Here is a 24982-nt window from a genome sequence, read left to right as displayed (position 1 = left end):
GGTAAACGGAGGTTGCAAGGTGTGGAGCCCAGCATGGGTGTGGACAAATGGGTGAGTAGATACAGAATACAAAGTGTGCTGTGTAAAGGAAGCCAGGGCTCCCATCCCTGCCAGCCAGCATTGCTCTGGTCAAGCTGTCTTTCTCCCCTCTTCTGTGATTGGCCAGCGCCTCTCCCATCTGACTTCCACTTTCTTCCTTTCGATCATGCAACCGGGATGTGACTCAGTCTTCTTGACTTGGGGACCAACTAGTTTTTGCTTATTCCTGCCATTATGGAAGCTCTTAGGATACTTCTGTAGCTAGTGGCAGTATAGTGTGAGAGTGGTCTGATGGGGTTCATAACTCAACAGGGGGCACATGGTCCTGTGTGGATAGCAAGATGCTCAGGGAAATGGGAGATGTGGCCTTCTTCATAGCAAGGTCTGAACCTTTCCAGAGCTGATCTCTCTCTCTCTCTCTCTCTCTCTCTCTCTCTCTCTCTCTCTCTCTCTCTCTCTTTCTCTCTCTCTCTCTCTCTCGTGTGTGTGCTGAATACATGTATGTGGGTGCACTCTTACAAGTGTGTGTGTGTGTGTGTGTGTGTAGGTGAGAAGTTAATACCCAGTGTTTATTTTTATTGTTTTCTACCTTACTTTTTTGTTTTGTTTTGTTTTCCAAGACAGGATTTCTCTGTGTAGTCCTGGCTGTCCTAGAACTCACTTTGCAGACCAGGCTGGCCTTGAACTGAGAGATCCACCCTTATTGTCTCTACCTCCGGAGTGCTGGGATTGAAGGTATGTACCACCCTCACCAGGTTCTACATTACTGTTTTGAGGTAGGCTCTCTCTCTTTTTTTTTTTTTCATTTAGAAAGTAATTTTATTAAATTATAAAAGTTTCCATTTCCGCCCCTCCTCCCAACACCCTCCCACTCCCCCCACTCTCTCTCCTCCTCCCTCTTCGTCCCTAAGGGCAGTCAAGGTTTCCTGCCCTGTGGGAAGTTCAAGTTCCTCTCCCCTCCCTCCAGGTCCAGGAAGGTGAGTATCCAAACAGACTGGATCCCCAAAATTCAGTATATGCAGAGGAAACAAGTCCCAGTGTCATTGTCAATGGCTTTTCAGAAAGACTCCGGGCCAGCCACATTCAGAGAATCCGGCCACATTCAGAAAATCTGGTTGGATCACGTCCTCGTTCAGTCCCAGTCCAACTGGCCTTGGTAAACTCTCATTAGATCCGTCCCCTTTTATCAGTGGGTGATAGCATCCCTCGCAGTCATTATTTCCTTTTTCATTTTCTTCGTCCTTCTGCTCCTCATTTGGACCTTGGGGGGGCTCAGTCCGGTGCTCCAATGTGGGTCTCTGTCTGTATCGCCATCCATCGCCAGATGAAGGATCTATCGTGATAAGAAAACTATTCATCAGTATGGTTATGGGCCAAGGCCGGTTCAGGCACCCTCTCCTCTGTTCAGAGAACAATCTGGGGATCTCTCCTTTAGCTATCCGCCAGGAGGTAGGAAATAGACAAGAGTCCCAGGTAACCTCGGGTGCATGGGGGGGGGTGGTGTGGGAGGGTTGTTGGAAGGGGAGAGGGTTAGAGAGAAGGGAGTAGGGGAGGAATGGGGAAAGCTCGATGGACCAGGATGGAGGGGGAGGGAGGAAGGATGAATATGGGATCAGGGAAGAATATATTTCAACTAAGGGAGTCATTTTAGGGTTTACAGGAGATTTGATTATATATGGGATCCCAGATCCAAGGAGAGATCCCGAGATAGGCTCTCTTAATGAAGCTGAAACTTAGTGTTTTGGCTAGATGATTGGCCAATGAGTTCCTAGAATCTCTCTCTCTCTGCATCTCCCTCCTTTAGGTGCTGGGGTTACAGGCATATACTGCCATATCTGATTCTTATGTGGGTGCTGGGAATTTGAACGCAGGTCCTCATGCTTGCAGAGTGAGTACTTAGCCACTTCTCCAGTCCACATCTTTTTGTACTTATTTTTCCTACCCTGTGTTTTGAGACATTGGTCTGGAACTCACCAAGTAAGTCTGGCTGACTTGCCTGGGTGCCCCGAGATCTGCCTGTCTTCACCTCCCCAGACTTGGGTTACAAATGCAAGCTGCCATGTGTATTAAAATGTGGGTGCTCGGGGGTCAGACTGAGTTTCCCACGCTTGCAAGGCAACTACTGTAACACAGAATTATCTCTTCAGCCGAAGTGGTCATTTCCAAGAGTAACTCCGTCTGATTCAGACCTGGAACTGGGAAAAGAGGGTATCCGTATTGAGAAGTCACTGTGTAAGCTGGTCAGGGAAGATTAACTCTGGTAAGAGGACACTAGTAAGGCAGATATAGGAAGTTGACAGGATGAGCATCAAGACTGAACTGGTTGTAGGTCCTGGGCAATGTATAAGGGTTAGGGTGAGGCTTCTGGATCACATAACTTCCCAGGGACTTTAGCTGGGGATCTGTCATTGGGCAAATTCGTTCACCTGGGCAGAATATGGAAATGTACTCAGGGGAGTGAACCTGTGCCCGGGGTTTACCTTGGGGATGACCTTTGAACGATGCTTCCTGATGGCACTAAGCCTCGGTAGGTGTCAGTTGCTGCCATTGTCCTTACTGTCCTTGTTCAGAGAGTGGGTGTGTCCTCTGCAAACAGGCAAGGCAATACCCTAGAAAATGGAGTAGCAACAGGAATGTAGCCCAGGATAGAGTACTGCCCTCGGTTCCCAGCACTAGTAAAACTATATTTTTGCTAGGCATGGCGACACCATCTGCAATCCCAGCCCTCAAGGGTTGAAGCAGGGGGGTTGTAAGTTCGAAGCCAGTCTGGGTTACATCATGGGACCACATCTCAATAAACATAAGGGCCGAGATTGTGTCTCAGTGGCCAGGTCATCAATAGCTCAGCATGTGGAACTCCTGGACTGGATCCCAAGCACTCCAAACAAACAAACAAAATATAGACCAATTGGCATGGCAATGGTGGTGGAAACTGAGGCATGAGGTAGGGAGGAGTGTGTGGTAGCTGGTTGCTGAGGGATCTTCCAAGTTCAAGCACAAAGGTGATCTGGGAGCCGATGTAGGACTGAGTGGGGGTGAGTATAAACTTCCATCTAAAGAGCTCTCAGCATGCTTGCAGAGGCCAGAGAGATGCTGTGACCTGCTGAAGGGGTTCCCACCTCACTTCCTGAGATTCCCTGGTCATCTGTGATAAATTTTGAAGCAAGCACCCTATGGAGAAGGAGACTCAAGGTCCCAGCCAGCTCTGCTTCTGGCTGCACATGTGACCCCTGAGCTTTCATCCCATCTAGAAAGCTCAGGTCCCTTACCTGTGGAACCGTGGGAGTGGGGCTGGGGAAATGTTGGTAAAGTGCTTGCCAGACAAGCATGCGGGCCCGAGTTTGGATGCCCAACCTTCACATTGAACAGCTACAACCAAAACAGTCTGGCAAGCTGTGTGTGCCTGGAATCCCAGCACCAAAGAGACAGAGCCAGAATGGAGTTCACTGGCCTGCCTGTGGAGATGACTTGGTAAATTCTGGGCTCTGTGAAGAACCCTGCTCAAAAATTAAGGTGGAGAGTAAGACACTTGACATCAACCTCTGGCCTGTCACATGTGTGTACACTTAAATTTTTGTTGTACACACATGTGAACACACACACATGAATACACACAGATGAACACACACACACATACACACACACACACACACACTATACACATTCACACACCCCCAAAATAAGCAAATCAAATAAATAAAAATTTTGGGTGGGCAAGTACTTGATGTCTGAAGTTGTTGATCTTTTGTGATCTCTGTAAACAAATCCCACCCAGTCTGACCTTGCTACTCAGGTTCCGAAGATGTTGGTGGCACCACTCCAGGTATTTTATTTGGTTGGAGTTCACCCCCCACAGTCTTGCCTCTTTAAGGCCTGGAAGTTAACAAGGCACTTCTTGTCTCTGGTTCTGAATTTCAAAACTAATATGTTTTTTTTTTAAAAAAAAAAAAAAACCTCTTTAAATGTAAATTGACTCCAGACTAACCCACGGGCAGTCATATAGGGTCGGAAAGGGGGCCCCTTGGCCTTCGATGGGTGGCTGAGGGTGGAGCTCTGGCTCAACCAGTCACCATCCACTTGGTCTCAGTCAAAAGCACTTAACTCTGTAGCCTTGGCTTTAGCCTGAGCACAACAGGGTGACCAGCTCCTTACAAGGCAGAAGGCCAGAGGAAGTGCCGTCCCGGGGGACGTGAGCTTGTCAACATCATATAGCCATCCTGTTTTTGTTTGGTGTTGGCCTTGGTCATCACAAATCTTCACTTCCAGGGCTGGGATACCCAGGGTCAAAATGGGACAACAGATTTTCCAGAGCCACACAACCGCGACCAAGCCTGACTCCTTGAAACCATTCTTAACACCGCTCGGGCACACGAAGACTCGACCTACCGCGTGTGTCTCTCAGACCCAGTGAAGCCGGGTTCATTTTTGCAATGGGGAGCCCTTCTTTGACGTCTCAGAAACTCTGCCTTCCTGACACAAAGGAGAGCCCCACCCCGCCCCCATCAGTAATGACCCGTGTCCCCAGAAAGGCAAGCAAGGCTGTGTGGCTGCTGACCACAGTCACCATCAGGCCCATTCCAGTAGCTACTCCATAAGCAGCAACCTAGGCCTATAATTTGCAGATTGGGTCTCGACCAAAAACAATTCTACCCCTGGATCAGTCACCCCATTGGTCCTGGCCTATTAATTCTTGGCTCCTTGCATGGCAGATTTGCCTCCTCTGTCTCACTGTGCTCTCCAGAGCTTCTCTGACCAGAAGAACTCAGATACTCCCGCCTCCCTCTTGTCCCTAGCCTTGCTCTGGCCGCCATCAATCACTAACCTTCCTGGCTTCCTCCTGGCAGCTGAATCATGCATTTCTTCTCCCCCAGAGGGCCTGGGCTGGGCTTTCTGCCACACAATCTGACAATCTATGCAGATAACTGCAGGGCACTTTACCACAAAAAAATGGGAAAATGGCCCAGAAATAGAAGACATTGCCTCTTTCCCCTATTTGTCTACCATTTTCCAAAGTGCTCACGCAAAGGCAGCAGAAGGCGGCCCTTAGAAGAAGGCAGCCTTTGTCCTGCCTCCAGGGACTGCTTTGCTCTTACCTAGGCCAAGAAATCGGGCCTCTCTTCTTGGGTTGACCCCAGTGAACTCCAGAAGATACCAAGGACTTGGGGACCAAGGGAAATCTGCTTCTGAAGGCCTTGGCCTCTGTCGTCATTGTCTACATGGCCATGGCTGTGTGCCACACAGGTGCCTCCCCTAGTTCCCCTGAAAGCCAGACTTTCCTTTCCAAATACAAATCTGTCACAGTTCCTCTGTGTGTGATCTTTGGCTTCCTACAACGCTCAGAGGGGCAGTTCCTCTGCTTCTCGGCTGCCTGATAGGGCCATGCCACCATCTTCTCCTGGACTTCATGCCAGCCCTGTCTTCTCTAGCTGTGACCTTCCCATCACAGGGCCCCTCTGCCAGAGTGTTCTTCCTGTTAGTGGCCTGGGTGACCTCTGCTCATCTCCAGCCTTCAGTCTGTGTAGCCCAGGCTCAGTCACGGTTCCCTGAGTTCTCCCCATCATAGTAGAGTCACAGTGTAATTGAATGCTGAAGTCCATCTCTTAATCAAGAGCAGGAGTTCACTGCCTCTGTGCTCCTGTGTCCTCGGCACCTAGCATCCTGCATGGGCCTGGTAACCAGCCAACATCTGTAGACCAGAGGAAGTAAGTGCAGTCTCCCCTCAGCCAAACCCCTATGACTCCAGGTTCCCCACGGGACATTCCCAGAGTCCCCAAGGGAAGACTGGACAGAGTGGGGGTGCAGATACTTCATACCCTGTGCAAGTGTGTAAAAGACATGCATGTCTCTTCACAAAGCACATCTGCCACACTGATCCTATCTATATGTATGGGTCATCCATAGCCAAACTCTCACCAGTGCTCACCTGCTTCTCCCCATCCCCAAGTCCTCCCCATAGCCCTGGCTGCCAGTCACCAGCCTCAGGGTGTTCATTCCAAAGCAAACACCCACGTCTGGGATAAAAAGTTTCAAAAACCCAGGTTCTGATGTCCAGGTTCATCGTTAATTGAGTTTAACTTAGCATCTCAGTTTTCCCTTCTTTTAAGAAAGGACGCTGGTGGTTTCCACCGTGTAGGATTGTGGGTAATTGGCTGTAATGTACGTGTAATGCATTTAGTGCTGTGCATGTACAGGTTCAACTGCCAACGGCCATTAGCGTGGCTAAAACCCAGGTTTGGCTCTCCTGTGAGCAGTCCTCTGGGTTACGGCTCAGATCCAGGACAAGACTCCCTTGCGGCCCCAAAGGGCAAGCTCACTCCTTGACGCCATCTGGAAAACAGTACAGTTTAAGAAATGTTTATTTTTAAAAGTGTATGTGCAAACCTGTGTTCCTCTGTCTGTGTGTGTGTGTGTGTGTGTGTGTGTGTGTGTGTGTAGGCCAGAGGGCAATCTCTCATGTCCATCTTGTTGTTTTTGAGATAGGGTCTCTCAGTGGCCTGGAGCATGCTGACTAAGCTAGGCTAGCTGGTCAGGAAGCCCCAGGGATCTACCTGCCTTTGCCTCCCCAGTGCTGAGATTATAAGCACACACAACCATGAGTTGGTTTCTGAAATATTGGTTCTGGGGCTCGTATTCTGGTCCTCAGGCCTACAGGACAAGTCATTTACTAACTGTGCCACTCCCTCGCCACCCCCGGCTCAACTTAGTAAGGATTGTGGGGTCATGTGAAAGCGGGGTTGGATATAACGCTTCACCAGGTAACAAGTCAAGCCCCTAGACCCCTTATGAGCGTGTTTTCTCTCTGCACCCCATCTCTGGTGCTTCTACTCCACCCTTTCCCCAGGAGTTCAGGTCTGGTCTGAATGTGCCCACTGTCAGGGAAGAAACTGGTGTTCTCCCACACCAGCCCTCAGCAGTGATGGAGCAGTTGTGACCATGTGTATGGCGTGTGCACAAATGTGGAGAGGCATGCTCACATGTGTGTGTCCAGGGGCATATGCACAGGTGTGAGCCTGCATATGGAGGCCAGATGTTGACATTGGCTATTCTTTCAACATTTTCCCCTTTATCTACTGAGACCGTGTCTCCTGCTAAGCCCACAGCTTACCAATTCTGCTAGTCTTGTGAGGCAGCTTGTTAAGGACCTTTCTACCTCCTGGGTGCTGGGATCTTAGGGAGGCTGCTACAGCCACTTGGTTTTGATGTGGATTCTGGGTGGTCACAGAACTACCTTATCCACAGAGCCACCTCCTATCTCCAGGAGCATACATCTCTTCTATTATAGTTATTAAAAGATTTTATTTTCTGTAACTAGTGCTTGTGTGCATGTATGTCTGTCCATGGTGCTTGCAGTGGTCTAAGCAGGGATTGGATCCTCTGGAACCAGAGTTACAGACAGCTGTGAGCTGCCATGGGGGTGCTGGGTGGGAAAGGACCGCTGGGCCCTGAGGAAGAGCAGTCGGTGCTCTTAACCGTGGAGCTACTTCTCCAGTCCCAGGTGGCCACATGTTAACGGATGTTTTCCTTCTGGGGCTCTCTTTGGCTCCCCAAGCCAGCAGCTGCTGGCTGTGGCTTCTCTTTCTAGCTGGACAGGTCATTGACGCTCAGAGGAAAAGATGGAGAGAGAACTCTCTCCAGTGTTTAAGCAAATCCGAAGCAGGGAAAGGGGAAGATGTGTGACTTCCAAATGCTGAGCTGAGTTCAGCAGCTCTGGAGAAAGGTTTCCCATATTCTCCTCCTCAGAAGAGTCCTTAAACACCCACCCACTTCCTTTACAAAGCACCCCTCAGTTTGTTCTGGGTTTCAGCACTCTCAATAACCATGCTGCTCTGTTTGTCTTGGCTGTCTGGCTGTCTGTGATTTCATTTTCATAGGTCTTTTTCCAGCTCATGAGATTATCCAACACCACCAACGATCTCTGCCATCCCCTCTTAGCCTCCTTCAGGTCAGGTCACAGCTGGCCACGCCCCCTGTCATTTATAGTTGGGAGCTCTGACGTCCTGATATGTGAGCGCCTCTTGCTTCTTTCTCACACATCCGGGGAGTAGTTAAAAACCCACATCATGGGTTTCCTCCCAGGACTGACACCTGGCCTCTGGAGAGAGGGGAATTGCAGTGCACAGTAGGCATCTCAAAGCTAGGGTACACCTGGTGAACTCAGGTACTGTGTACACCCCATTGTTCAGACTACTCTGATGGATGTGGCTAACAAGGACAGAGTCTTGTGGACCTGGTGGTGGGGAGAAGTAGGTTTTGTTTGGTCCGATTTTGGTTTCTTTGGTGAGAGGAAGCTGCTTACCAGGTAATAAATGATCCCTTTCTGGAGCCCCTGGGGTTGAACTTGGGCCAATTACTCAGCCAGACTGTAAATTTCTTAGCGTTTCTAGAGAGCTCACCCTGATATGTCCCATTCGTCAGGCCAGGGGCCAGTACCCGTGCCCATTAGATTTTAACACATAAAGATGATCCAAGGATCTGGAGAGATGGCTCAGCGGTTAGAAGTGCATATTGTTCTTACAGAGGACACCCACAAAGAGCCACTCACAACCTTCCAGCTTCAGGGAGTCCAGCACCCTCTTCCGGCCTCCTCAGGAGCCTGCAGTCATGTGCACATACTCATATTCATACACATGCATATAGTCATAGAAATCTAAAACTTAAATCATGCTGAGTGTGATGGCTCATGCACTTGGGAGGCAGAGGTAGCCAGAACTCTATGAGTTCAAGGCCAGCCTGGTCTACAAAGTGAGTTCTAGCATAGCTAGTGTTAAAAAAAAAAGATGAGCCTACATGTTTTTGTTTTTTGTTTGTTTGTTTGTTTGTTTTTTTCTCAGAGATTTCCTAGCCCTGCCCAGGCTGTCTGGGCTGTAACCAACTGTAGAGCTCTCTTTCCCAGGCATTAGATTCCCCTCCTTACTCTGATGTCACTTCCTCTGGCTTTTCTATACTCCCCTGACTTTTGCCATTTCCGGTCTACAGGCTGACAAGTCACTGCATTAAGTCCTTGCCCACTCTAGGCTGCCACAAGATCTAGCCTGTCCCTCACACAGTCCCCATGATTCTCCACACCCCTTACCCATCCTCCACTATGGGGCTTCCCAAGTGCTTCTCAGGGGCTATCTCTTTGCTAATATCAATACCCTATTACATTTCATCTTGTACCCACCCATTCCCTGAAAGAGCGTCCCCATTTCCCCCTACTGGTGTCTCCTTTCCTTTTCTTTGTCCTTGCGGGATCATTCCTTTTCTATGAGGAAACAAGCTCCACGCTCTGGTCACTGAAATGTTCAGAACCTGGCTCCAAGGCTCATGGGAGGCATAAGTGAGTGAGTCATGGGGTCTGGAGCTCATATGGAGGAAAGGGATGTCACACAAACACTCACACATGTGCAGACACAGGTCCACATGTGCATCCCACCACGCTCACACACACATGCACACACACTCCTGCACACATGATCACCACCTTCCTGGAGCTCGCACATGCACGCGCGCGCACACACACACACACACACACACACACACACACACACACACACGCGCGCACACACACACAGAGTCACCTCCTTTCTGTGGTGCACTGAGACTTTATAGGACAAGAGGTAAGGGGCAGGGCAAGACACAGTGGCCATAGTGTCTGCCAGGGATATCTCCAGCCTGGAAGCCAACGGGGAGATGAGCAGGCAGACGCTTGATCAGATCACAGACCTTCTAGTCCAGCTGGTGCTTGCCGTTATGAATGGAACTTGTCACAGTACCTGAGTAATAGCAGCAGCCATGGGGCAGAGAGTTTGTCCAGTGGCACAGAAATGGCTTTTGGCCTCCTCAAGACTGCAAAACACATTTTTGAGGTTAGATTTTTTTTTTTTTTTTTGTATTCCAGGAAGTCATTTTTAACCAAAGCAGCAGAGTTTGGTGATGTGTCATTTTGGACAATCATGGTTTCTGCACATTATGCTTCTGGAGTCAAAGCTTCTTCTCCTCAAGTAAACATTTACCTTGCATTCTCTCCATGCGAGGCACTGCTCTGGCGGCTGAGAACCCAGTGGGAATCAAAATGAGCCTCCCCCCACCTACCCCGGACCCGACGGCATTGAGATATATAGCAGGGAACTGAGTCCAGCACTCTTGGTTGCCTTTGTTTACCCTGTTCCCCAGGACAGAGGCAGTAGATCAGGTTGCCGCTGCTCTCCTGACAGTGAACTGGGGAGACACAGACATGGCTACCTTCAGGTCTCACACTGGCCCAAGTCATTGCTAAAGTTCCTGCTCTGTTTCTTTTTCTGTTCTCATGCTATTGCTTCTTGTCTGCGGCCTCCTGCACACACACACTTCCCCCCACCCCCCCCCTGGACTTTTCTGCTTGCACAGCTTCATTCAACAACTGTGCTGTGCCAGCTGTATGCAGGGCAGCATGCTGGCCACTAGATCACAAAGATGAATGAATGAACGGCCTCAGTGCTGCTGATGGTACTGCTTACTCGGAGAAGCAGAGGGCTGGGCTGGGTGGGACAGGCACAGTGCTTGGATGGAGTCAGAGCGGGGCCTGAGGAAGAGAGGTTGGTACTTCACATTGATGGAGAGATGTGCCCAGGACAGGGCTAGCTCCACTGAAACTGCTGTGATCCTAGAACACAGTAGACATTCACGAAATGGGTGCTGGGTGAGTGACTATAGAGCAAGGCTGCGCTGTTGGCCTGCGTGGCGAGCACTTTATTCAGTGAGCCATCACTCCAGCCTCTATGTTTTTTTTCCATAAATGGTGCCCTCTCCAAATCCCATGCTTTGGGAGCTATTCACTAGTGGGTGTTTCAGTGGTTTATGGCTCACACTCAGCATGGCTGTGTTCTTGGCCCACCGTTTTATCAACATATATATCACCTTTGAACCCAGTGTTCATCTCTTAGGAAGAGAACTCTGATGCTTGCCTTTTCCCATCCCATCGTTCTGCCTGCCCTGCATAGATAGCTCTGACTCAGGGCCCACACGCCCCCGAATCCTGTACTCACCCTTCCCCACTAGAATTAAGAATATAATTTCCAGTTGGGCGTGGTGGCGCACACCTTTAATTCCAGCACTTGGGGCAGAGGCAGTCAGAGCTCTGTGAGTTCCAGACCAGCCTGGTCTACAGAGTGAGTTCCAGGACAGCCAGGGTTTCACAGAGAAACCCTGTCTAGGAAAAAAAAAAGGCATTTACTATCACTCATAAGTAAAATAGGTATAAATTTACCAAAACAGGTACAGGAAATACCAAGCTCCTCACCAGCATTCCTTCAGGTTTTGTAGGTAGTCCTGGCCATGCCTCGCTGGAGCTAGAACATATTCAGCTTTTCTGAGTGAATGACTCTACAAAACACTTAGGAAAGGAACCTAGGAGCTGAATACATCCAGAGGTCGGAGTTTGTAGATTGGGAGACTCAAGATCCCCTTAAGTTGATTTGTAGGTTTAAACACAAAGTCGATTCAAGTTCCAAGAAAATATTTTATAGGCACAGACAAGTTTGCTTTTACACACACACACACACACACACACACACACACACGGCTGGAGAAAGGGCTCAGGCTGCTTTTGCAAAGGTCTTGAATTTGGCTCCCAGCACGCAAATAAGGCGGCTCACAGCTGCTGGTAACGGCCATTCCAGAGGTTCTAATGTCCTCTTTGGGTTTCTATTAGCACCTGCACTTAAGTACACAGGCTTGTACAAAAGCAAACACACACACACGTAGTTAAAGATAATAAAATAAACCTTTAAAAATTACACAGAAGGGCAAAGGAACTAGAATGCCTAAGTGACTGAAAAGAAAGCTAAGTTGGGAGAAGTCAGTCCACATAAGCTCAAGACTCACTGCACTATAGAGCCACAGCAGCCAAGACTGTGGTACAGGCAGGAGGGTCAGAGACAAGGCAGCAAAAATAGACAGCTCAGAAACAGACCCATATAGACAGGCCCAGCTGATTTTTGAGAAAGGTACAACATAATTTGCGGAGAAAGGACAGCCTGTCCAGGGATGGTGCCAGAGGGACAGCGTCTGCTGGGGGCTTTTAGAGAAGCTCACACCTTGCACAGAAATGCCAGACTTCAATGTGAGGCCTCAACACGTTTAGTAAAAAAGGACAGGGGAAAATTTTTGTGGTCTGAGGCTGACGGGGGCTCTCGAACTCGACACCAGAAGCATGACCCATAAAAGGAAAAATGCACAAGTTTGACCTCATTCGAATTAAAAACGTTTGCACTGAAAAATACTCTGTTAAGTGGATGAAAAACAAACCAGAAACAGAGAGAGAAAAACAGTGCATACCATGGGGCTGACAGGGGCTGGAATTTAGACTAGAATTTAAAATGCGACCGTAAGAAGAAAAGCAACAAGCCAATTAGGAAAAGGGGAAACATGCGCACAGACATCTCACCCAGAGGTCACCTAGGTGACAAGCCAACCCACACAGAGATGTCCATCTCATCAACCGTGATGGGAATGCACAATGAAACTACCCCGAAATGTGACCTCACAACCCGCAGGATGGTGCCAATTAAACAATGGAGACAGTGCCAAGAGACTGGACAGTGTGTATCTATCTGGTAAAATGAAATAGGAGGGCTGGGGGTGAGGCTCAGATAGAATGCTGGTCTGGCATGCACTAAGTCCTGGGCTCAGTCAGCACCACGGGGTGTGGATGCCTGTAATCTCAGCAGCTGGGAGGTGGAGACAGGAAGATCAGAGCTCAAGGTCATTCTGGGCTATACAGTGAGTGTGAGATTAGTTTTGCTTATGTGAGATTCTGTCAGAAAGCAGGAGGGGGAGAGAGAAGAGGGGAGGAAAGGGAAAAGAAGGGAAGGGGAGAGGAGAGGAGGGAAGGGAGAATACAGGGGACTCTACCCTGGAATACAGGCTGGGAATGTCTTTGAAAACATGTAGTTAACATATGACCCAGCAGTTCTTTGCACTCCTGGGCATTTGTCCAGAGAAATGAAGGCTTCCACTCAAGAACTGGATGTGAATTTTATTTGTAATAACTCCAAACTGGAAACAGTTTAGACATCCTCTGTCAGGAGCAAGGTTGGTACATTCATGACATGGATTACTACCTAACCACAAGAAAGAAATAAGAATGACTACAAGGGACAAGTGACTGAATCTTTGCAGAATGATATGGAGTGAAGGAAGCAAATCCAGAAAGTGATACACTGAGAGATTCCGTTTGTAGCCATCTTCAAATGACAGAGTATAGAAACGGAGACCTGTGACTGTCCAGGACATAATGGGTCAAGGAAAAAAGATGTTGTGTCTATAAGGACATTGTGTGAGATTCTTTTCTGATGGACATGTTCGGTATCTTAACTATATAATACAAGAATCCTGCTTGTGACGTCCTACTGTGATTGTACAGGATGCTAGCTGTGACATTCTACTGTGATTGTACCGGATGCTAGCTGTGATGTCCTACTGTGATAGTACAGGATGCTAGCTGTGATGTCCTACTGTGATTGTATAGGATGCTAGCCGTGACGTCCTACTGTGATAGTACAGGATGCCAGCTGTGATGTCCTACTGTGATAGTACAGGATGCTAGCTGTGACGTCCTACTGGAAGAGAGAATTTCAAGCGCTGAAGATACAATAGAGAAAATAGACTCATCAGTCAAAGAAAACATTAAATATAACAAAAGCTTAACCCAAAATATCCAGGAAATATGGGACACCATGAAAGGACAAAGCCTAAGAATAATAGGGACAGAAGAAGGGGAAGAAGTCCAACTCAAAAGCACAGCAAATATATTTAACAAAATCAGAGAAGAAAACTTTCCCAACCTAAAGAAAGATATGCCTATGAAGATACAAGAAGCATACAGAACACCAAATAGACAAGGTCGAAAGAAAGAAAGAAAGAAAGAAAGAAAGAAAGAAAGAAAGAAAGAAAGAGTCCCTCACCACATAATAATCAAAGCACAAAACATACAGAATAAAGAAAGAATATTAAGAGCTGCAAAGGAAAAAGGTCAAGTAAAAATATAAAGGCAGACCTATCAGAATTACACCTGAAGCCAGAAGGTCCTGGTCAAGCATTATGCAGACATTAAGAGACCACGGTTGCCAGCCCAGACTACTATACCCAGCAAAACTTTTGATCACCATAGAAGGACAAAACAAGATATTCCGTGACAAAACCAGATTTAACCAATATCTAGCCACAAACCCAACCATACACAAATGAGTAGAAGGAAAACTCCAACCCAAGGAAGTTGGCTACATTAACAAAAACACAGAAAATTGATGATCACACAGCAGCAAATCCCAAAGAAGGGAAAAACACACAAATTAACACCAACAGCGAAAACTAAATTAACAGGAAAGAGCAATCACTGGTCATTAACATTCCATAATATAAATGGACTCATCTCACCTATAAAAAGACACAGGCTAACAGATTGGATACAAAAAACAGAACCTATCCTTCTGATGTGTACAAGAAACACACCTCAACCTCAAAAGACAGACATTACCTCAGAGTAAAGGGTTGGGAAAAATTTTTCCAATTAAATGGACCTAAGAAACAAGCTGGTGTAGCTATCCTAATATCTAATAAAATAGACTTCAAACTAAAATCAATCAAAAGAGACAAAGAAGGACATTTAATATCAGTTACAGGAAAAATCCATCAAGAGGAAATCTCAATACTGAACATCTATGCCCCAAATACAAGGGTGTCCTCATATGTAAAAGAAACACTTCTAAAGCTTAAAAATACATGGAACCCCAATACTAATAGTGGGAGATTTCAACACTCCACTCTCACCATGGAGCAGGTCAGTCAGACAAAAAATGAACAGAGAAATAAGGGAACTAACAGATATTATGACACAAATGGACTACAGACACCTATAGAATATTCCATCCAAACATAAAAGAATATACCTTCTTCTCAGCACCTCATGGAACCTTCTGAAAAACTGACCACATACTCAGGAACAAAACAAACCTCAACAAATACAAACACAAAAATTTGGAATAACCCCATGTATCTTATCAGATCACCATGGCTTAAAACTATAATTTAACAGCAGTACTAATTCCAGAAAGACCACAGACACATGGAAATTAAACAATGCTCACCTGAATCATCAATGGGTCAAGGGAGAAATTAAAGACTTGCTAAAATTCAATGAAAATGACCACACAACATACCCAAATTTATGTTTAAAAAGCAGTGTTAAGAGGAAAGTTCATAGCACTAAACACCTACATAAAGAAGCTGGAAAAATATCATACTAGTGATTTAACAGAACATTTGAAAACTTTAGAACAAAAAGAATCAAACTCACCCAAATGAACTAGACGCCAGGAAATAATCAAATTGAAAGCTGAAATAAACAAAAAAGGAACAAAGAAAACAATACAAAGAATCTATGAGACAAAGAGTTGGCTCATTGAGAAAATCAACAAAATAGACAAACCTTTATCCAAACTAACCAAAAGGCATAGAGAGAATATCCAAATTAACAAAATCAGAAATGAAAAGGGGACATAACAACAGACATGGAGGAAATCCAGAGAATCATCAGATCATATTTTGAAAACCTGTACTCCTGTAATTTGGAAAAACTTAAAGGAAATGGACAATTTTCTGGATAAATATCACTTACCAAAATTAAACAAGACCTATAACTGCTGAAGAAACAGAAACAGTCATCAAAGTCTCCCAACCAAAAACAAAACAAACAAACAAACAAACAAATTAAAAAAACAGGACCAGATGGTTTCAGCTCAGAATTCTACAAGATTTTCAGAGAAGAACTAATATCAATACTTCTCAAATTGTTCACACAATAGAAACAGAAGGAACATTGCCAAAAACTTTTTATGAGCCTATAATTACTCTAATATCCAAATCACGTAAAGACCTTACTAAGAAAGAGAATTACAGACCAATCTCACTCATGAACATTGATGCAAAAATACTAAATAAAAGACTGGCAAATCAAATCCAAGAACACATCAGAACCATCATCCCACCATGATCAAGTAGGCTTCTTTCCAGAGATGCAGGATTGTTTCAACATATGAAAATCTGTCAATATAATCCACCATATAAAGAAACTGAGAAATAGAAATCACATGATCATCTCCTTAGATGCTGAAAAACCTTTCTACAAAATACAACATCCCTTCATGATAAAGGTCTTGGAGAGAGCAGGGACACAAGGAACATACCTAAATATAATAAAGGCAATATACAGCAAGCCAACAGTCAACATCAAGCTAAATGGAGAGACACTCCCAGCGAACCCACTGAAATCAGGAACAAGACAAGATTGTCCACTCTCTCCATATCTATTCAGTATAGTTCTTGAGATCCTAGCTAGAACGATAAGACAACAAAAGGAGATAAAGGGGATACAAATAGGAAAAAAAGAAATCAAGCTCACATTATTTGCTGATGATATGATAGTTTATATAAGTGACTCCAAAAATTCTACCAAAGAACTTCTACAACTCATAAACACTTTCGGTAATATAGCAGGATACAAGATTAACTCGAAAAAATCAGTAGCCCTACTATACACAGATGATAAATGGACTGAGAAAGAAATCAGAGAAACATCACCCTTCACAATATCCACAAATAACTTAAAATATCTCAGAGTAACTTTAATCAAACAAGTGGAAGACGTGTATGACAAGAACATTAAATCTTTGAAGAAAGAAATTGAAGAAGACACCAGGAAGTGGAAAGATCTCCAATGCTCTTTAGGTAGAATTAACATAGTAAAAATGATAATCTTACCAAAAGCAATCTACAGATTAAATGCAATGCCCATCAGAATCCCAGTAAAATTCTTCACAGACCTCAAAAGAATGATACTCAACTTCATATGGAAAAGCAAAAAAAAAAAAAAAAAAAAAACCAGGATAGCCAAAACAATCCTGTACAATAAAGGCACTTCTGGAGGCATCACAATCTCTGACTTCAAACTTTGCTACAGAGCTACAATACTGAAAACAGACTGATATTGGCATAAGAACAGACAGGAGGACCAATGGAACTGAATAGAAGACCTGGATATTATTCCACACACCTACAAACACCTGATTTTTGACTAAGAAGCAAAAAATATCAAATAATAAAAAAAGAAACCATATTTAACAAATGCTGCAGGCATAACTGGATATCAACATGTAGAAGAATGAAAATGAGCCCTATCTATAACCATGCACAAAACTCAAGTCCAAATGGATCAAAGTCCTCAACATAAAGCCAGCCACACTGACCCTCACAGAAGAGAAAGTGGGAAGTACACTTGAACGCATTGGCACAGGGAATCACTTCCTAAATATAACTTCAGTAGCACAGATACTGAGAGAAAAAATTAATAAATAGAACCTCCTGAAACTGAAAAGCTTCTGTAAAGCAAAGGACATGGTCAACAACACAAAACGAAAGCCTACAGAATGGTAAAAGATCTTCACCAACCCCACATCAGACAGAGGACTGATCTCCAAAATATACAAAGAACTCAAGAAAATGGACACCAAAAGATCACACAATCTAATAAAAAAAAATGATAAAAAAAATGGAGAACAGACCTAAACAGAGAACTCTCAACAGAGGAATCTAAAATGGCTGAAAGACACTTAAGGAAATGTTCAACATCCTTAGTCATCAGAGAAATGCAAATCTAAACAGCTGTGAGATTTCATCTTACACCTGTAAGAATGGCCAAGAACAAAAACACTGATGACAACTTATGCTGGAGAGGATGTGGGGAAAAGGGAACACTTCTGCATTGCTGGTGGGAACGCAAGCTGGTACAGCCCCTTTGGATGTCAGTGTGGTGATTTCTCAGAAAATTAGGGAACAACCTTCCTCAAGACCCAGTAATACCACTTTTGGGTATATATCCAAAGGATGCTCAATCGTGCCACAAAGACATGTGCTCAACTATGTCTATAGCAGCATTGTTTGTCATAGCTAGAACCTGGAAACAACCTAAATGCCCCTCGACCAAAGAATGGAGAAGGAAAATGTGGTACATTTACACAACGGAGTACTACATAGCAGAAAAAAATAATGACATCTTGAATTTTGCAGGCAAATGGATGGATCTAGAAAACATTATTTTGAGTGAGGTAACCCAGACGCAGAAAGACAATTATCATATGTACTCACTAATAAATGGTTTTTAACATAAAGCAAAGAAAACCAGCCTACAAATCACAACTCCAGAGAACCTTGACAACAATGAGGACTCTAAGGGAGACATACCTGGATCTAATCTACATGGGAAGTAGAAAAAGACAAGACAAGATCTCCTGAGTAAGTTGGGAGCATGGGGACCTTGGGAGAGGGTTGCAGGGGATGGGAGAAGGAGGGGAGCAGAGAAAAATGTAGAGCTCGACAAAAATCAATCAATCTATCTCTATCTATCTATCTATCTATCTATCTATCTATCTATCTATCTATCTATCTATCTATCTATCTCTATATATATTAAAAGAAAGCTAGCCATGGTGGAACATGCTTATAATCCCAGTACTAAGGAGACAGAGACAAGACCATCCTTGGGTTTGATAGTCAGCTAGCCTAGCCTAATTGGCATTCCAAGTCAATAAGAAACCATGTCTCAGAATACCAAGGTAGGTTATGTCCTGAGAAAACACATCTACAGTTATCATCTGGCTTACGCATACACACTCATATACTTGTACACACACACATACACACAATCTCATTCACTTGTATATACACATATACACTTATATAAGTATACATACAAATACACAAGCCTACACAAAACATATGTACACATACATATAAATATACATGCATACATACATATACATAACCACATACACATGTATATACACACACACACACACACAGAGTAACATTGTAATTTGAAAACTGCTAGGATCTTCCCCAGCTACTAGGAGAAGCAGTAACTCGACATGTCAGAGTTTCTGGATCCAGCCAGCCCAAAAGTCAGCTTCTGTAACCCCACTGGGTGTGTTTTATGACTTCTAAGATGGGTATTGGTAATGCCTTTGGTCTCATTGGTTGCGCATGGACAGACCACACATATAAATCTTTGTTCCTTTTCCTGCTTGTAACCAGTTATGAAACTGTGTAGAGCCATTCACCATCATGTCTGATTTATATGGTGCTGGAGATGGAACTCAGAGTTTTGTTTGTGCAAGCACTCTACCACTGAACTACTTAAAAAAATAAATGTACCGGGGCAGGAGAGGGGGGGTGCACACCTCTGTTATGGTGTTCTATGTTAATCATAGGACAGCTTTCAGGAGTTAGTGCTCACCTTCCACCCTGTTTAGCACACTCCCAGCTGACGGACCCTCAAGCCTCCAGTGACTCTCTCGTCTCTGCCTCCCCGTAGGAGGAGTGCTGGGACCACAGGTGAGCACCGTGCTCTGCAGCCTCTGAAGTCGGTTACAGGAGGAACTCAGGTTATTGGGCTTGCCAGGCAAGGGCTTTCACTGCTAAGTCATCTCCTGGGCCCCTACTTCTAATTTTTTAATACATGATATAACTGGAGTGTTGCATAAGAAAATCATATCTTACAAGAGGCTTGTAGTTTGACAACACAGGTACTGAGCACTCTCAGTACCTGTCTAGGTACTAAGAATTGTCTAGGCAGTTTCTTTTTTCAAAACTTGTTTGTTTAAAATGCAATATTTTTAATTTTTTGAGAATTTCATGGTTCAGGAAGGTTTACAGCTTGTAATTACCCACCTACTGGGGTGTGGCCTCTTACACTATATACCCAGATGCCGAAGCGCGTCTGGCCCTTCTCTCCCTCCCCCTGGTTTTTGTTTGCTCGTTCGGATTGCTTGGATCCCATCTCCATCCACGATTCAAGCAGAGAATCCTGATTTGTAAGTTCTTCCCCCTAAATAAATATCTATCTCTCAGTTCTGAGCTAGTGTGGGATTTCTTTTAAGCGTCTGATCGTTCTGCCATCAATTTCATATGCAGATACAATGTATTTCATACGCAGATACAATGTATTTTGGTCATAGTCACACTTATGCTCCCTCTCCCAACTTCTCCCAGCTTCACTCCTCCCTCCCCCGGCTTCCAACTTTGTCTACTTTTATTTTTTTAACCCAGCTAATCCAATCTGTGCTGCTCATATACTCATGAATCGACCTATTGGGGGGCCACACCCTTAAGAACGCTTGATTCTCCCTCCCCCAGAAGCCATCAACTATCAATATCTTTTCACCTCTTGAGTCTTTCCCTGCTCCACGCTGGGACATCGACCGGCTTGTTCTTGTGTGGGTCTAATACAGACAACCACAGCTGCTCTGAATCCTATCATGTCCAGAAGACACTATTTCAGCCTCGTTCTCCTGGACCCTAGCTCTTACAGTCTCCCGAGCCTGGGGGAGGGGTATGACATAGATATTCCACTCTGGCTGAGCACACCATAGGCTTCTTTTCCAGGCAGCGGTTCATGGGAAGCAGTGTGCATCCGAGCAGGTGGAGGAATGGGCCAGGTGGATTGAAGCAGTTCTTCTCAGTCCCACAACCTGGGAATGGGCAAATCATCAACTCAAGGTGGGGATGAGGCACAGTGGCAAGGGAGCCCTCAGTGCTTGAAGGGTCCCCTGAAGGGGGGTACCAGGTTTGGCCGTCTATTCCTGGGAGGTTGCTCAGGAAAGGAAGCCAGTCCGGACTCCTGAGGGATGGCTCCTGAGGTGGACTCCTCCTCACAGGTGCCCCAAGTTCAGGTGCGTTGGGTCATTTAAGGGTGGGTTTCCTGGGCACTCTGCTGAGGAGGCTGGGGAAGTAGAGCATGAGGGGGAAGAGGCCATCACAGGTGTCAGTGGGTAAAGAGTGTACTCACCCACTGGGGAGCTCAGAAAGCAGGAGCACCTCAGAATTCCCCACACATCAGGTATTGCATGTGCGGTTGAGGTGAGGGCTCCTCCCCTCACACCTGTGGCTCTCCCTGCCCTGAGATTAGTCCAGTATCTAAGGAGGGTGCCCTATAGGTCAAAGATGCTAGCCATTAGCAAAAAAAGCTCCTTCCAAGTCAGAGGATAACATTGGGCCCTCGGAGCTGGAATTCAGGTGTCAGTCACCACTGTGACTGGCACCTTTCTGAGAAAGGAGGAAGCGGCATGTCAGAGAGGTGGGTGACGGTGACCAGAGCTGACGCTCCTGTGCTCTTACTTCTTAGACTCCAGCAGAGCCCAGATAAACATCCAGAGCCTCTGGAATGTCATCCACCTTCCCACAGCCCTCCCTCCAGCCCACCACACACACGAAGCTGGAGTATTTTTAGTCGTGTTCATTTGCAGTCTGTTTCTCTAGACAGTTGCATAAGTGGCTTGGCGGGGACGGTAAGCTGTACCCGCGGATGGTAAAACCATTGACTCTGCGGGTGCAGCCAAGGCGGCTTGGTGGAGTTGGCAGGGTCCAGGCCCCTCCGCACATAGAGGGAAAACCTGACACATGCCAGGGAGCCGAGGTGACTTCATCCTGGCTGATTTATGGTGAGCAATAACACAGGAGCTCTCCAGCTGCTCCTGCCTTCTGAGGATTTTGAACGTAGAATCACAGAACAATAAGCCGCGAGAAGGACCCCTGAATGCAGATCAACCGACTGCGCTGGGCAATGTAGGAGTTCAGAACTAATCCTCAGAGGAGGCCAGGGCAGGGCAAGGGCAGAGACCCTGGGAAGCTGACTCCCTCCCATCATGCCACTTCCCCCCTCCCCCGAATGTGCCATGTCAGCCTCCCAACAGCACTTTTGACTGGAATTGTCAACACTGTTTTTATGAACAGGGATACAAGCCCAGCTCACAGAGCTAGCATGTATCAAACGGTGGAGCAAGGAGCTGAAAGCAGAACTCAGGTCCACCTACTACCTGGTCTGGTCAGATTTTTGTTTTTCTCCTTCTTCTGGGGGAGCTGGGAACAACGTCCTACGCAGCTACGAAAGGCCCTGCACTTTAACTGGCCAAAGTGCAGAGAAAGAGTGACTACGGAGTGATCATAAATGGGACATCAATATCATGCCCCGCTGGAGGTTCAGGGACCATGTTGAAAGAGATAGTAGCAAGTGGAAAGACAGTAAGAGCCGGAGTTAAGACCGTGTCTTCTGGATAGCGTGAGCCATTGTACCCATGAACTCACTACAGCTGTGCTTGAGTGTACAAGACCCATTCAAGATCAAGCCAGTCAACATTTCAGCATGGATGGGGAGGGCTCACAAGCCCCCCACCCCCAGCTGAGGAGCCATTGACAGTTGGTGACGGGAGAGAGGGTTTTCTTTAAGAGTATGTGGCCCCTGATAGGTTGACCATCCAACAGATGGCTCCGCATCCACATGTATATGGGCAACACCATGGGTTATTAAAAAAAAAAATCGAAAAAAGACGTGAAGTTGGGAGGGAGCATGAGGGATGAGGAGTGGTTCTGGGAGGAGTTTGGGGAAGAAGTGGGAGGTGGGGGAGGTGGCACAGACACATGCACATGAATATATAATAAAATGTAAAATTGCTAAGCAGTACAGCCCATTCTTTGCCAACTTGACACACAAACCCATCACCTTAAGCCATAACTTTTCTCCTTGTGTCCCCAAAAATCCTTCGTTTATATCATGATACTTCAGTGGCCTTGTCAGAGATTTTGGCCACAGCAACAAGAAAAATAACTAATGCAGAATCCTGGGAAAAGAGAAAGAAAAACCACAAAATCAAATCTGTTCCTGTAATAAAAAATATCCAATAGTTGAGATTTTTAGGAAAGAGGAAAAATGAAGAGTGGGTACATGAGTCACACCGACTTCTTCCAATTACCAGTGCTTAAGCGCCACAAACAGCTTCCGACCAAGGAACCTTGGATGCCGCCCCTGGTAAGGATGCTGAGCGCCCAGCCTGCCAACTTCACGCCTGCCTCTTTCCTGTGGAAACAGCCACCCTCACTGCCCTATGCCTCTGCTAGCGCTTGCAGTAGGGAGAATTGGAAAGCCATGCCCTCCCCCCCAGTCTCTGTTTCCCTCTGCAGAATGGGGACCAGGGGATTGACCAAATGTTCTTGAGGTCGTCAGTGTTGACACAGCCTGCCATGCTTTGGTGTGAGGAAGCATCCGTGGTTGCTCTGGAAACCTCCTGGGGCTCAAGCTGTTCTCCGTGTGCCGCCTGGAGAATATTGAACTCTGGCAGTCATAAAAGTTCAAAGATGGCATGGAGGTTCTGACTTAGGAAGATCCAGAGATGGGATCTGTGGGCACAGCTTAGCTGAGGCTTTGTGCATCTGTGTGTGTGCGTGTGTGTGTGTGTGGGGGGGGGTGAGTTGTGTGTGTTTTGAGTATGTGTGTGTGTATGCGTGCTAGTGTGTGTGGTTACTGCTCTGTTGCTGTGAAGAGCAATATTATAGCAGCTTATAGAAGAAAGCACTTAATAGGCAGGGGTTGCTTACAGTTTCTGAGGGATGTAATCATGGCAACGAACATGGTACTTAGCAGGTAGGCATAGCTCTAGAGCAGTAGCTGATAGATTACCTCTGATCCACAAGACGGAGGTAGGCAGAGGTACTGAGATTGGATCCGGAGTGGGCTTTTAATACACTTCCTCCTACAAGGCCACACCTCCTAATCCTTCTTAAAAAGTATGCCAACTGGGAACCAGATAATCAAATATATGAACTTATGGGGTCCATTCTCCTTCAAAGCACATCAATATGTGTGTGTGTGCATGCACGTGTGCATGTGTGTATGTTTTTGTATACATATGAAGGTGTGCATGTATGTGTATCTGTATGGACAGAGGCCAGAGGCTGTGTTCGTGTCCCCCTCTACTGTTTTGTACTCCCCTATACATACACTTTTATTTTTTGTGTGGTGTATGTGTGTGCCAAGGGACAACTTGATGGAGCCAGTTCTCTCCTATGATGTAGGGTCCCGGAATTGAACTCTAGTCACGACTCTGGACCACGAGAACCTTTGAGTACTGAGCGACGTAGCAGGCTCTTTATCTTATTTTTTGAGGCAGGATCTTAGTGAACTCAGAGCTCACCAACTGGCTACACTGGCTGATCAATGAACCCTGGGAACTTGCCCGTCTTTGCTCCGTACACTCCCCCACTCAGGTTACAGATGTGCTCCGCTGTGCTGGGCTTTCACAGAGATGCTGGGGATCTGAACTCAGGCCCTCACATTTGCACAACCATCTGCTTCCTTATGGAGCCTTTTCCTCATCCCCAGCGGAGGACTTCTTGGGGAAGTGGCTTCAAAGTTAGATCCTAGGACAGGTGACTACCTGCTTGGGTTGGTTAAGTTAGATACTAGGACAGGTGACTACCTGCTTGGGTTGGTTAAGTTAGATACTAGGACAGGTGACTACCTACTTGGGTTGGTTCAGGAGAGGGAATCCACATGCAGGGAGGTAGGCCAGATGCAGGGAGATGGACCAGAAGTGTAGGAGATGGACTAGATGCTGCCTACAAAACTCCCCGTTCATGGCACCACAATCGCTTGCTAACAACTTTTCATTTCCTGTGGGCCGCTCACACTGTGCTCCATCAACACTGCCCTTTCTCCAAAAAACACTGGCTTTCCATCATCCACTGTGGGAGGGGTGGCAGCAGGAGGGATGTGGTGGCAGCTGCTTCACTTAGAACATTCAGTTGGCACAAAGGGCAGGGATGAGGGCCGGAACATTCTGACCCCTCTGCCAGGCTCAGGCCTGCAGAATCACCCAGCAAGGCCACTGACTGAACCCAACACACCTGGTATGGAAGGTCACAAGTGCTACACGGATACCAACCTCGGGACCTGGCCCTGCAGGATTCTACTGTGCAAGGGGATGGTGCACAGGGACCCTTCAGCGTGACACTTGCCAGAGTTTGCTGGCCTTTGTCAAGAAGGGGTGGTGTTGTGGCGGGCCAGAGCTACACAGCAGGCTTGTCTGTAAGCTGGCCT

Source organism: Myodes glareolus, chromosome 4 (genome assembly GCF_982192425.1).
Source record: "Myodes glareolus chromosome 4, mMyoGla1.1, whole genome shotgun sequence".
In the NCBI taxonomy this organism is placed as follows: Eukaryota; Metazoa; Chordata; class Mammalia; order Rodentia; family Cricetidae; genus Myodes; species Myodes glareolus.
This window is presented reverse-complemented; position numbering follows the sequence as displayed.